A 13,239-nucleotide genomic window follows, 5' to 3' on the forward strand; every position below is an offset into this window, starting at 1 on the left:
AGAGCAAAGAGCTCAAAGGCAGAGGGCACTTTTCAGCAACCATAACTATGACGCATGAAAGAGGAAGGGGTGGAGACTCACTTGGGGCAATGCCAATAATCCAAGAGGCTGCATTCCCAAGCCTCTCTCTGTGAGTATTGAATAAAAAGCCGTTGGTAAGGACTTTTCCTTGTCTTATCCATTCCTGGCGAGCTGCTGTGATGGCTGGATCCTCTGCTGCCTGACACCTGGTGAGTCCCTTATTCCTTTAGTTTGGAAGTCTGGGACTCCTCTCATCAAAAAGTATTCTGGCATTAAATAAAGTCCCATTATTAAACAACATCATCATCTTGACTAGCTGTTATTTTTAGATGAGCCCTGTAGTTTCTTCACTCAGTGCCTGTATCCTTGGTGGTATCCCTCCTGCCCAGAAATCACCTTCACTGTGTTTCCTCACCAGTTCAAAAGGTTAGTAGGTTCCACTCTGGTAAGTCCGCTGCTGCTGCTGCTGCTGTCTTGTTCCTCCCAGCCCATCTACCTAGTTATATGCTGGCAGAAAAATCAGAAGCACCCACCAGCCCTGCCCATCACCTCCTGATTCCGCCAATCCAGCTATATTTACTTCTAGCTGGGGCAGAGGTGATGCTCCAATTTGGTCATGTCACCACAAGCCCCTAATGGTGCTTAGAAGACGACAAGAGTTGTAGATACAGAATACAAAAGACAAGCACAGACTTGCATTCAGAGGGGGGGGGGGGATAGGAAAAAGCATAACTGGCAAAATAATATAAACAATACAATAGCATATTGAACTTCCTAGTTTTTCATTACAAAGCAAAACATTTAAACAGATAAGAAAACATCATACCACAAACACGTTCAGTGTAATAATCTTCTGTATGTCTTAAAACCTTTCACAGGAACATGCAATAAATCTCTGTTCAGCAGCTTAGTGTTTCCTTTGGGAATTGCCTCCCCCTCTCCTTCCAGTCGCCTCCGGTTAAGTCGAGTTTTCTAATGTGATGAGGCAACTTTTCGAAGTGCAAAGAAACTTTCCACTTAGTAGTTTTCTTTATAACTGTTGCAAGGAAGGAGCAGGGGGAGAGCAAGAAATGGCAGAAGGCATATTACATCTCTTGGAACATCTCACTCAGGAAAAAGCCTCTGAGTTCCTGCTCTTGCAAAAACCCACTCCCCACAAAAGGGGTTGCATCATGTTCTCTGACTATTTCCACTGTTTCCCAATCATGCCATCTATGGTGGCCTGGCTATTTATGTCGCAACAATTAGATCCCCCTGGCGCAAGTTTTGTATATAAGCCGGTCAAGAGAAAGCTCAGTAGGGCAGACAGCAATCACTTCCAGCCTTGAGTGTATCGAGGTAAAACAGAGGAGTTGTTTATGTACCAAAAAGCTGCTTGAGGTCTTTTTAGAGTCTTTATGGCTCCCTTTGAGGATCGTTGGATGTCTGGAAACCAAGCCATCTGGCTTTACACATGGAGGACTGTGAAAAATAGTCCTAATAAAAAGGCTTTAAAGCTTCCCTAAATAGTCCTGAAATAGTCACACACACACACACACACACACTTCCTGCATCCTGTGCAAAGCCTTTTAAATGGCTGCCATGAATTTGGGATGGTGTGCAGATGGGGGATAAAAGAGTCCTGAGGAACTTTGGTTGTTCTTTTTTTAAAATATTGGGGAAGAACAACTACCAAACCAGACAGCAGACTTAGTGACTGACCCATAAAAGCCTATAATCAAATCACACACAAACACAAACACATATATCCTTGTTCTGAAGCTTCATGTATTCATAGAATCATAGAACTGTAGAGTTGGAAGGGATGTCCAGGCTCATCTTGTCCAACCCCTGCAATGGAAGACTCACAGCTAAAGAATCTCTGACAGATCGCCATTCAACCTATGTTTGAAAACCTCCAGCCATCTTCCACGGTAGTCCGTTCCACTGTCAAACAGCTTCCGCCATCAGAAAGCACTTGAGAAAGTTCTCCTAAAGAACTTTTATTATTAGACAGATTCTCTGACAGGTTCATGATGACTTACCTGTCTCAAAGATTACCAGTCCACGTTTCTTACTATCTGAATGTTGGAGGTGTTGCACTTGTGCAAGTTTGAAAAATAGGAATCTACTGAATAATGAGAAGCACGTCTCCTTTGCACTATTAAAACCCCACACAAGGCTCTTCCTCCCCCAAGCCCCACCCACCTGCCCCACACCTGGCATCATATGGCGTCAGGTGTGGGGCAGCTACAGCCACAGCTACAAAGGAACAATAAAAAATCATGACAATGTGCTGTGGATTTCTCCTCCACTAGTGGAGCTTGAGTTGGACACTTTCCCCAGTTTGTCTCTAAGATGGCTGGGTAGCACTTTGTATGCCTCCTTCTAGCTGAGAGGGGGATCTTGCCATCTGGGCAGCCCAGGACCTCCATACACACTGCCCAGGCTTAAGCCCAGGAAAGTCACTTTGGCTTCATCCCTGGAGGCGCACTACATTGTGCCTTGAGACAGATGGAGCCAACAATTCTTGCAGTGATGATATAACCATCCTTCAATAAACAGACTGTACAAGGAAAAGAGAGTGACAACTTGGTCACTTGGATGAACCAAGAAAACCACCTTCGGTGTAGTGTTCCCGGCATCACATCGGATAATTACTCAGCCTTTGAGCAGTGTTACCTTTACTGGGCTGAGGAGATGAAGCAGAGATGGGACTATAAGAAGGAGAACTAATAGGAAGGAAGGTGGAGTATTTTGTTATTTTCACTTCAGGCATGAAACAGACACAAGGCAGCAAAAGATGGTATGTCAGAGCATCCCTACAAACTGCAAGTTGTTACCTAGACATATTGATTTAAAGCAACCTGTCGTTCCTGATTTTAAGAAGCCTGTTTGATTGCTGACAGGTTTATAGGATTATGGCTTTAATTGGATGTCTGGGCTTTGCTGGATGTAAGGAGAATTTATGGTTGGGCTTGGGGTTTTTTTGTTTTCTGTTTGCAGCTCAGTCAGGGAGCCCTCTGCTATCCGCTCCAGTCCTTGTGAGATCAAGAAAGGGTTAAAGCTAATAGGAGGCAGAAAACATCTGGAAGGGACCAAAAAAGCAGGGACAGATGGGCAGATAGATGCACCTCATTTGCTCTCTCAGAAAGCCCTGCGACTCCTGGACCTCAGTTTCAGGGCATCCTTTTCGACAGATGGGACCGAGAAGATGCTTTGCAAGGAAACGGGGAACAGACACAAACTCTGTGTATGTACTTCTGGTGGAGCAGATAAGAGTTTGAGCCACCAGGTCCCCATGTCAAATTCCATTTTATCCTCCAGTAGGGATGGGGGATAATTCAGTTCTGTTTGCATTTTAATGCAAAACTACTACATTTTCAGTTCTTGAAACAAGGTGTAAACCAGAAGACCGATTTCCTTTGAAATGAACATTCTCTCAATCTTGTGATGCAGCTCTCCAACCAAATAATATGCATTTTAGAACTGGATATAATTATAAATATAGCTATTGGGGGGAGTGTGCATTAAAGGCATGTTTTAGTGGAAATAACCTAAAAATGCTTTATAGAAGAGGAAACTACTTGCCAATCTGTGTACATTATACAAAATTGCACACAAAAATGTGTGCATTAGAAGGAATGCTCACTAAAATGCTGATGAATCTTCAAGAGGATTTTTTTTTTAAAAAAAAAGCACAATAATGCAGAAATGTAGAAAACTTAAGACAGGAGGAAAGCTGGCGGATTCATCCAACCTTCAGGTTGGATGAATGCAACTGGCATGTATGGTTCTCTTTTTCATTTAGAGTATTTATTTTATTTGTTGACAATGAAATTTCATAGAATCATAGAATTGTAGATTTGGAAGGGACCACATGGATCATCTAGTCCAACCTAATGCATTGCAGGAATCTTTTGCCCAACGTGACAAAAGATTAAGAGTCAGGGGCTCTCCCAACTAAGCAAACCTATAGGTTGCAAATAGAACTGCTAAGTGGGTTACAAAAGGAAGAACCTTAAAACTGTCAATAAAACATAAAACTAAAAACACGATGCTTTAAGCTAGTTTTGGACAGGACATCCATTCAAACAGGACTGTCACTATAAAGTAGGGCATATGGGTCCTTTCCCCTGCTATTTTGCAGTATGGGAGCAGAAAGACACAGTGTCTAGGGATGGGACACCTGCAGCAGAGGTCCTGTCTGTCTACAATGTACTTGCTCATTTGAGTCACGTGCTGAGTTGCTCTTTTGTCACCAAGTTCCACGTCCCCTCTTCTCTCCCTCTCAGTGAAATCTGCTTTTCTTCAGCTAGATGTGTGCGAAAAAGCTTGTAGCTTCAGCAGTTCCCAGCAGGAACAGGGCAGTCATTCCATACATCACAGTGAAAATCTCTATGCCTTGAAGGCAGGAGTTAAACGCTGTTACCTTTCTCCTCTGGTGGCCTAGGCCCTAATCGCCAGGTAAATAAATGAGCTTGGGAAGTCTCAAACTGGCCCCTCAGTGGAAGTCCTTCCAGGGCAAAGATCTATCATATAATTCTCACTCCTAGGCATATTCTCTGACAAAATCTTTCAGGAACGGACCTAGCTAGCTTTTTTACAACAGCCTCAAAAGAAGAGGACAGAGGGAGGTTTGGGAAAGCAGCTCAAGTAGCATTAAAAAAAATGGAACAAGGCTTTCCATTTGTTCTCAAAGGCTGGAGTGACCAGATGCACAGGAATATTGAACACCCTACAACAGGTTGTTGCAGAAAACCAGGACATGAATTTTCTGGGACACTTTACCGCATGACTCATGTGACCTGCATGAGATTGCAGTGCGTTTTGGGGCTCCACAGTCTCATGCAAGATCACACCTTGCATCTTTTCGGGCCTCAGTGTCCCAAAATGGGATGTCCCTGGAGCAGTTGAGGGGGGTATGATACTGTGTTACAGCAGAACAGTTGTGGGGAACCTTTGACCCTCCACATATTGCTGAACTGCAACTCCCATCAGTGCCAGCAAGCATGGCCAATGGGCAGAAAAGATGGGAGTTGTAGTTCAGCAACATATGATGGGTCAAAGCTTTCCTACACCTGCTGTAGAGCATTACCAACTGTTGAAACTATGGTACTGCAGCTATGCCTTTAGCACCACCACAGTGGACAGGGATGCACATGGGATAGCATTCGTCTGCATGTTGTGTCACCTGCTGCATGACTTTTCAGAGTATATTGCTATTAAAGGTACAAGAGCCAGCAACCAAATACCTACAATTTTGTAAACTGATACAAATTTCACACACACACACACACACACACACAGAGAGAGAGAGAGAGAGAGAGAGAGAGAGAGAGAGAGAGAGAGATGAGCAGACAATTTTTCAGCCTTCCCAGTGCACATTCACACTAGGTCATGAAACCTACCCACATGTATACAGAGTTACCAAGGTATTTGTGGAAGGGGAGAGGTTGCCATAAGCTTTACTAGGGAATATTCGAATGGATAGGGTTTAATTTTTAAAGGCTGGCTTGCCTCTCAGTGTTATTATTTGGAGGTTCACACCCATCAACGAAAATATAAAAGTAGAATTATAAATAGAAGTAAACTAACTTCAACTAAAACATATACATTAGAATTAGAGAAATCTATATCAGGGATGGGGAATCCAGATGTTGTTGGACTACTGGTTTTGCTGGCTGGAGTCCGCAAACATCTGGAGAACCTCCATTTCCCATCTCTGATCTACATAGATTAAAATCTAAGTAATATCTCAACTTTACATCTCTCTCTCTCTCTCTCTCTCACACACACACACACACACACCATAAATACATTGTAGAAAAACACCTATATAAGTGAAATTGTACTTACATCTATCTTTCTAAAAATGAATGTTACCGGGTTACACAAAATACTCCTCCTTTCACTTTATATTTTTATCTATACAGTACTTCTTCTTATTATAAAGTTATCCTATTACAAACAAGAGACTTTTCAAGACAGCATCTGGTTTTAGATTATCTTGCAATTTGCTGTTCCAAAACATCAAAAGCAATGTTCATTTTCTTGCCTTAAAAGGTTACCTGTCATCCTTTATGCATACATATATAATTACCAGTCAATTTTAGCATTTAGACAATGTCCTATACGCTAAACTAGCCAATTCATTATAGAAGAGGCAATGTGTTAAATTCTCTCAAGCAATTGACATCTTTTACTGCTGTCAACAAATGAGCAATCATTGCCAAAGCAAGGCTCTTCCACCTTTAATAGGTATATAGAATAAAGAACACCCAGCTGCAGCTGCAGCTCACCTCCCTGTGTCACAAAGTACTGTACGTACCTGCCAAAATTCTATTTTCTGCACGAGTATACAAAGTACAGGAGCCCTGTGCTCTTTTGCAGAGCAGAACTCTGTGAAACTTGAGGGTGTGAGTTGCAGATGTTTTACAGAATACTTTAAAAAAGAAAATCAAGGTAGTGTAGTAGCAATAACATATTAACTACTCCTTGCCCCTTGTCATTTCCAAACAACACTGAGCATGCATCAACAACATTAGCAAAAGCTAAAGAAGAAAAAAGTGGACGCTAGAAAAAATTGGATTGTCTTAAGCTAAATCCTATTCAGAGTGCTCCCATTGAAGTTAATGGACTAAAGTTAGGTTTGTTAATTTCAGTGGGTCTACTCTGAGTAGGGCTTAGCTGAAGGCAACCATAGAACTGTAGACTTAGAAGGTACCCTGAGGATCACCTAGTCAGTGCAACCCCTCGCAATGCAGGAATATGCAGTTGTCCATATAGGGATCAAACCTGCAACCTTGGCATTATCAGCACCCTGCTCTAACCAAGTGAGCTATCCAGGCATGCTATAACCTGCTTTCTCCAGTGTTTTAGAACTGGTATACTGTCTTGTCTTCTCTCGTTCATTGGATGAATGGGTGCTGGGAAGCCAAACCATGTCCACTTGCTATGTCCCCCACTGCCAACATGCCCACTGACCAGCCATGCAGTCCCAGTGACCATGCTTTTGGGATTAGTGAAAAGAAGCCTGATGTGCACACAACTATATGTGTGCTAGTGTTGTCCCCTATAGATCTATAGCTATAGCTTTATCCAACAACTGACCAGAAAAGGAACTGTATTCAGAAATTATCAAAAGGAAGAGAAACATTTGGTGAAATTGCCATGGTTGGGGAGTGAGGGTTTAATAATAATAATAATAATAATAATAATAATAATAATAAAAAACTTATTTATACCCTGCCCTCCCCAGCCAAGACCAGGCTCAGGGCGGCTAACACCAGGTATAAAAACAATTGATTAAAATACAACTTAAAAACAAGTTTAAAATACAACATTAAAATGCAGCCTCATTTCAGTAGAAACTCAAATCAAAAACTTTTTGGGGGATGAAAATGTCAAATCTTCACCAAGGCCAACTATCCAGACTGGTCCTACGTGGGCCAGAAAAAAGCCAGGGAAGTCCCCAAATAGGAGTTCCATCAAAGAAGGAGAAAGGAAAAAGGAAAGAGGGGGAGGGGGAGGGGATCAAGTTGATTCCAAGCCAAAGACCAGGTGGAACATCTCTGTCTTACAGACCCTGCGGAAAGAAATCAGATCTTGCAGGGCCCTGGTCTCATGAGGTAGAGCGTTCCACCAGGCCGGAGCCAGTGTTGAAAAGGCCCTGGCTCTGGTTGAGGCTAATCTGACTTCTTTAGGGCCCGGGACCACTAAGGTGTTGCTATTTATGGACCTTAAGGTCCTCCATGGGACATACCAGGAGAAGTGGTCCCGTAGGTACGAGGGTCCTAGGGTCCTTGTTGCATTTACGTTGCTTTCAAAATGAACAGCTAGTGTTTGCGAATGTCTTTTCATTCATTCTAGAAATCATCTTTCTGCTTCAGAGACGCCAACTTGAGAAAATGATTGGAGGGGGCGCTTGCAGGGATGCTTGGAGGAGCCGAATGTGGTAACACCGCTTCAATGGCTGGTGGCTCCTCCTCTTGAGTGCTCTCGGTCTCCTCCTGCAGCTACTGCCATCGGCCCAGGGCTGCTTCCCCATTCCTTCCCCTCTGCAGCAGCAGCAGGAGCCATAACCTGCTGAAACCATGCCTCACCACGATCGACTGTGCAACCAGCCCCCTCCACCCAATTGTCATCAATATTGAGGCTACTGCCTCCCAAAATATATTATTGGAGGGACCAAAGGGACCAGGACCCTAGGAGTTGGTGCCTATGTTTCTGGTGGTCTGAACTATGTAGCCTTCCTGGGTGCCTGCACTTCCTAAAAATTCCAGATGAGCATTCCAGTAAGCCCAGAAAGGCAGGCAAGTTGCCTGCTATGCACCTGGCAGCTGTGTGAATCAGACTGTTGGTCCATCTACTTCAGTATTGCCTGCACTGACTATCAGTAGCTCCCCAATCCCCTGGAGATGCCAGGGATTGAAACTGGCACCTTTTGCTTGCCAAGCAGGTGCTCTACCACTGAGCTGAAACCCTTCCCAAAATACATTCATTCATATACAAGATATAATATAATGCATTTTACGCATACAATGTATTTTATTGGTTAATATTGCAATATTTTTCCTTTATTCTTTCCATTTTTTGACATTGATTTACTGTGTTTCTGCTTCATGCATATATGCTCATTATCTGAGAGTGCATTACAGAGACAGCAGTCTAACCCCCCCCCCCCCCAGGAATCGGGAATAGCTTGGAAAGGTATTAAGCCTAAAGTTTTAACTCTCCATTCTATGAATGCATTTGGTGCAATGCTCTATTTGTTCCTGCTGCCTTGCATAAAGGTGACCCATCTGCACTGATCCAAAGTAAATATATGCAGTCTTTATTGTATCAGACTCCATGCAAGATATCTAATGTATGAACTCATTATCCTTTTGGGTTTTTTGCAGGAAGTTTCTTTCATTCTATGGGAAATTTTCAGCACTTTTCTTGAAAAATCCCCGCAATGATGAATTGCCTAGAAATGGTGGCAGTTTCTTCCTTGGCTTGTTCCATCGAGCCGGTTTCAAAATGTGCCAGGCAGTTTCTTGACTGCTAAATTCGCACTTTGCGCAAAAGATAGACATATTCCCCAGAGTTGTTTGGGGAGTTTTCCTGAGAGAAGCGGAGAATCTCATTTGGAGGCGAGAGCGGAGCAAGGAGTCAGAGAGGTCCTTTCCCCTGAACACAGCAGAGATAAATACAGAGCTTTCCCCTGTGGACACAGACAGGAGAGCATTATGGGTAAAGGTGGCATATTCAGGACGGAGTCAGGAGCACAAACATATGTGCTGGGCCGGGGGGAGGAAAGAGGCAGAATCGAATGAGGATGCAAAGCAGAAAGCAGCTGAGCTCAAGCTGTAATGAAATAAACCTCTGTAGGAGGAAATAGCTCTTCTCTCTCTGCTGGATGGCTCTGAGTGATACTGTAATGCTAGAATTCCCTCTGGAGTGTGCCACGAATGTGCTCAGAATGCCTGAGATGCTTCCTGAGATCCACTTAGATGGAGCATCTAAAGAGGAAAATTGAAAGCAAGCAGGTTGAGTAGGAAAGGGCTGGTGGAGGCATCCTCTGAGCATTCTGCACTCTCTGTTTTGTAGGGTGCGTGTCTGCCCTACTTTATAGTGAGGACTTTGCTCTGTTTGAAGGGCTGTCTACTCCAAGTCCCAGTTAAAGATTCCTGCATTGCTGCTGGTTGGACTAGATGACTCTTAGAGTCCCTTGCAACTCTACAGTTCTATGATTCTATGAAAGGTGAAGAACCACAAGAAGGGGGAGCAGGAGGGGCCTGAAAGTTGGCCACACAGAGTTAGCACCTGGACAGTAGATTCGGCCGCTTCCTCTGCTCACCTGGGTAGCTTCAGGAGGATCTGTTTATTGAACATTCATTCTGATACATCAGCCCAAAGTTTGCAGGCTGGCTCGACATCATAAGCTATTTATTGAGCAATCATTCTGATGCGTTTGTGGGGAGATTAGATGATGTTGCAGCAAGCAAATGTTACCCCCACACTTCCCAGTGCATTTACTCCACCACTTCTGAATGGTGGAAGGACACTGGTGGCAGGAACCCTCATTAGGGAAAGTGTGCCTCGGTTTAAGAATGGTTTTGGTTTAAGAACGGACTTCCGGAACGGATTAAATTCATAAACCAAAGTACCACTGTTTACATGGCAGGTGCCTATTCAACTTCTGCTTAAAAACATCCAAGGAAGGAGAGCCCACCACTTCCTGAGGGAGTCCATCCCACTGTCAAACAGCTTTTACTGCCTGAAATCAAATGCAATTATAGAACCTGAATTTTCTGGTTTGTGATTGAATCCCACCTGAAAATAGCAACAGTCTGGAAGCGCTCTTGGTCGCAGTCTTATTTCTCACTGTGGTGCAATTGTACGGCATTTCTATGCAAATTATGGTGATTATTTTTAAATATGCATCCATACATGTCCATTAACACTTGTATTTTTAATGCAAATCTGTGCCCTGCAATTCATGCCCTCCTTTGGGGGGGGGGGTTGATGATGCATTTCTTCTTTTTAGTTGTCCAAAAGTGTGCCCACATTTAGCTTAACCTAATCCACAGGTATAGGGACGCGGGTGGCGCTGTGGGTAAAAGCCTCAGCGCCTAGGGCTTGCCGATCGAAAGGTCGGCGGTTCGAATCCCCGCGGCGGGGTGCGCTCCCTTTGCTCGGTCCCAGCACCTGCCAACCTAGCAGTTCGAAAGCACTCCCGGGTGCAAGTAGATAAATAGGGACCGCTTACTGGCGGGAAGGTAAACGGCGTTTCCTTGTGCTGCGCTGGCTTGCCAGATGCAGCTTTGTCACGCTGGCCACGTGACCCGGAAGTGTCTCCGGACAGCGCTGGCCCCCGGCCTCTTAAGTGAGATGGGCGCACAACCCTAGAGTCTGTCAAGACTGGCCCATACGGGCAGGGGTACCTTTACCTTTACCTTAATCCACAGGTTTGGACCGGGTGGCGCTGTGGGTTAAACCACAGAGCCTAGGACTTGCCGATCAGAGGGTCGGCAGTTCGAATCCCAGCGACGGGGTGAGCTCCCGTTGCTCAGTCCCTGCTCCTGCCAACCTAGTAGTTCGAAAGCATGTCAAAATGCAAGTAGATAAATAGGTACCACTCCAGAGGGAAGGTAAACGCCATTTCCGTGCGCTGCTCTGGTTTGCCAGAAGCAGCTTAGTCATGCTGGCCACATGACCCGGAAGCTGTATGCCGGCTCCCTCGGCCAATAAAGCGAGATGAGCGCCGCAACCCCAGAATCGGCCACGACTGGACCTAATGGTCAGGGGTCCCTTTACCTTTAATCCACAGGTTGCAATGATACAACAGGATTGAGCATTATGCACGCCACCTTGAACTCCGTGCTCCAAAAGTACCGTATTTTTTGCTCCATAGCACTCACTTTTTTCCTCCTAGAAAGTAAGGGGAAATGTCTGTGCGTGTTATGGAGCGAATGCCTACGGATGGCGGGGGGATCTGCTGCAGTCGTGAGCAGAGGATCCATGGTTCCCCTTCCTTCCCTCCTCCGTGGCTCGCTTTGCTCGCTTTGAAACAGCAAAGCGGGAGAAGAGCCGCTGAGTGGAGTGAAGAGAGGGACAGAGAGCCTGGTTACAAAGCACGGATCCACATGGATCCTCAGGATTTTTGCACTGGGTCACCCCAAATTCACCATCAGATCACATAGCATGTCCATGGCTACAGCTTGCACCAAAAAAATCACGCACCCACTGTTGCCACAGTGGTGCAAAAACGTGGTTACAAAGCATGGATCCACATGGATCCTCAGGATTTTTGCATTGGGCTACCCCAAACTCACCGTCAGATCACATGTCTGTGGCCACAGCATGAACCACAAAAATCATACATCCACTGTTTCATTTAGAATATTTTTTTTCTTGTTTTCCTCCTCTAAAAACTATGTGCGTGTTATGGTCGGGTGCGTGTTATAGAGCGAAAAATACGGTAGTTTTGCCGTAGATTTGTTTGCGATCCATTAAAAATTATATGCTGTGCACTCATTAGTTTAGATCCCATCTCAGCTGGGTTGTTAGCCTGAGCTTCTCACGTGCAGCATGAGAAGATGGTGGCTCTTTGGTGTGTCCCCCATAAATATATGATTCGATAGGGTAGGCCAGTACATTTCTACTGCACCTGCTGATGAGTCATGGTCAGCTCAGGGCCCAGGTGCTGTGTGCTCATTACGTGGAGTGGGCTCATTGAATTGCCATTTCTCTTTCTTCTGAAACGGCATCCCTTGTGCGGGGAGCATGAAGGGGCACTGATAATGAGGACGCTATCCCACTTCTTGGAGGTAAAGCTAAGCCTGATGTGAAGACCTGACAGAGAGATTGTCAGCCCTGAAAGTAATTGCTTCCCATTTCCCCGAGCAATGGCAGGTTCAAGGTAAAGGATAGTTCCTTTGGACGCATGAGCGGATGCTTGGCATGTATGGCATCTTTCAATGAGAAAGAGAGAAGCAGACAAACAAACAAAAAAACACCAGCAACTTATTGCACCTCCAATTTTACCAGATCAGAAGAAAATGAGAGAAGAATTTTAAATCAACCTCAGTCTGCAACACAGGCTGATTCACATGCACTGCCGGCTGCCAATCGTCCTCCTGTCGCAGAGGCAAGCAGGAACATACCTGCCAACACACAACATTACCTTTCCCACATGTTTTTTCCTATGTAGAGGGCACGTTTGGTAGAAAGGGATGGCAGGCCACACGTTTTGTCCCCAGATGCAAAACATCACCATTGTCATGTTTCCCTTCTCCCTCCGCCCCCCATTTTTTAAGGTTACCACATATCACATGGTGCTATGTGCATGGAGGAAGGAGGGGCTGCACACAGGAAGAACAACACCAAGTGGGGTCCCATTTAAAACACTACAATACCACTTTAAACAGACATGGCTTCCCCCAAAGAATTCTGGGAGGTGTAGTTTTCTCAGAGTGCTGAGAGTTGTTCCCTATCCCCCTCACAGAGCTACAGTTCTCAAAGTGGTTTGACCATCAATCACCCTTCACAGAGAATTCTGAGAACTGTGGCTCTGTGAGGGGGATAAAAGGTAAAGGGACTCCTGACCATTAGGTCCAGTTGTGGCCGACTCTGGGGTTGCGGCGCTCATCTCACTTTATTGGCCGAGGGAGCCGGCGTACAGCTTCCGGGTCATGTGACCAGCATGACTAAGCCGCTTCTGGCAAACCAGAGCAGCGCACAGAAACGCCG

This window comes from Podarcis muralis, chromosome 15 (assembly GCF_964188315.1).
Source record: "Podarcis muralis chromosome 15, rPodMur119.hap1.1, whole genome shotgun sequence".
In the NCBI taxonomy this organism is placed as follows: domain Eukaryota; kingdom Metazoa; phylum Chordata; class Lepidosauria; order Squamata; family Lacertidae; genus Podarcis; species Podarcis muralis.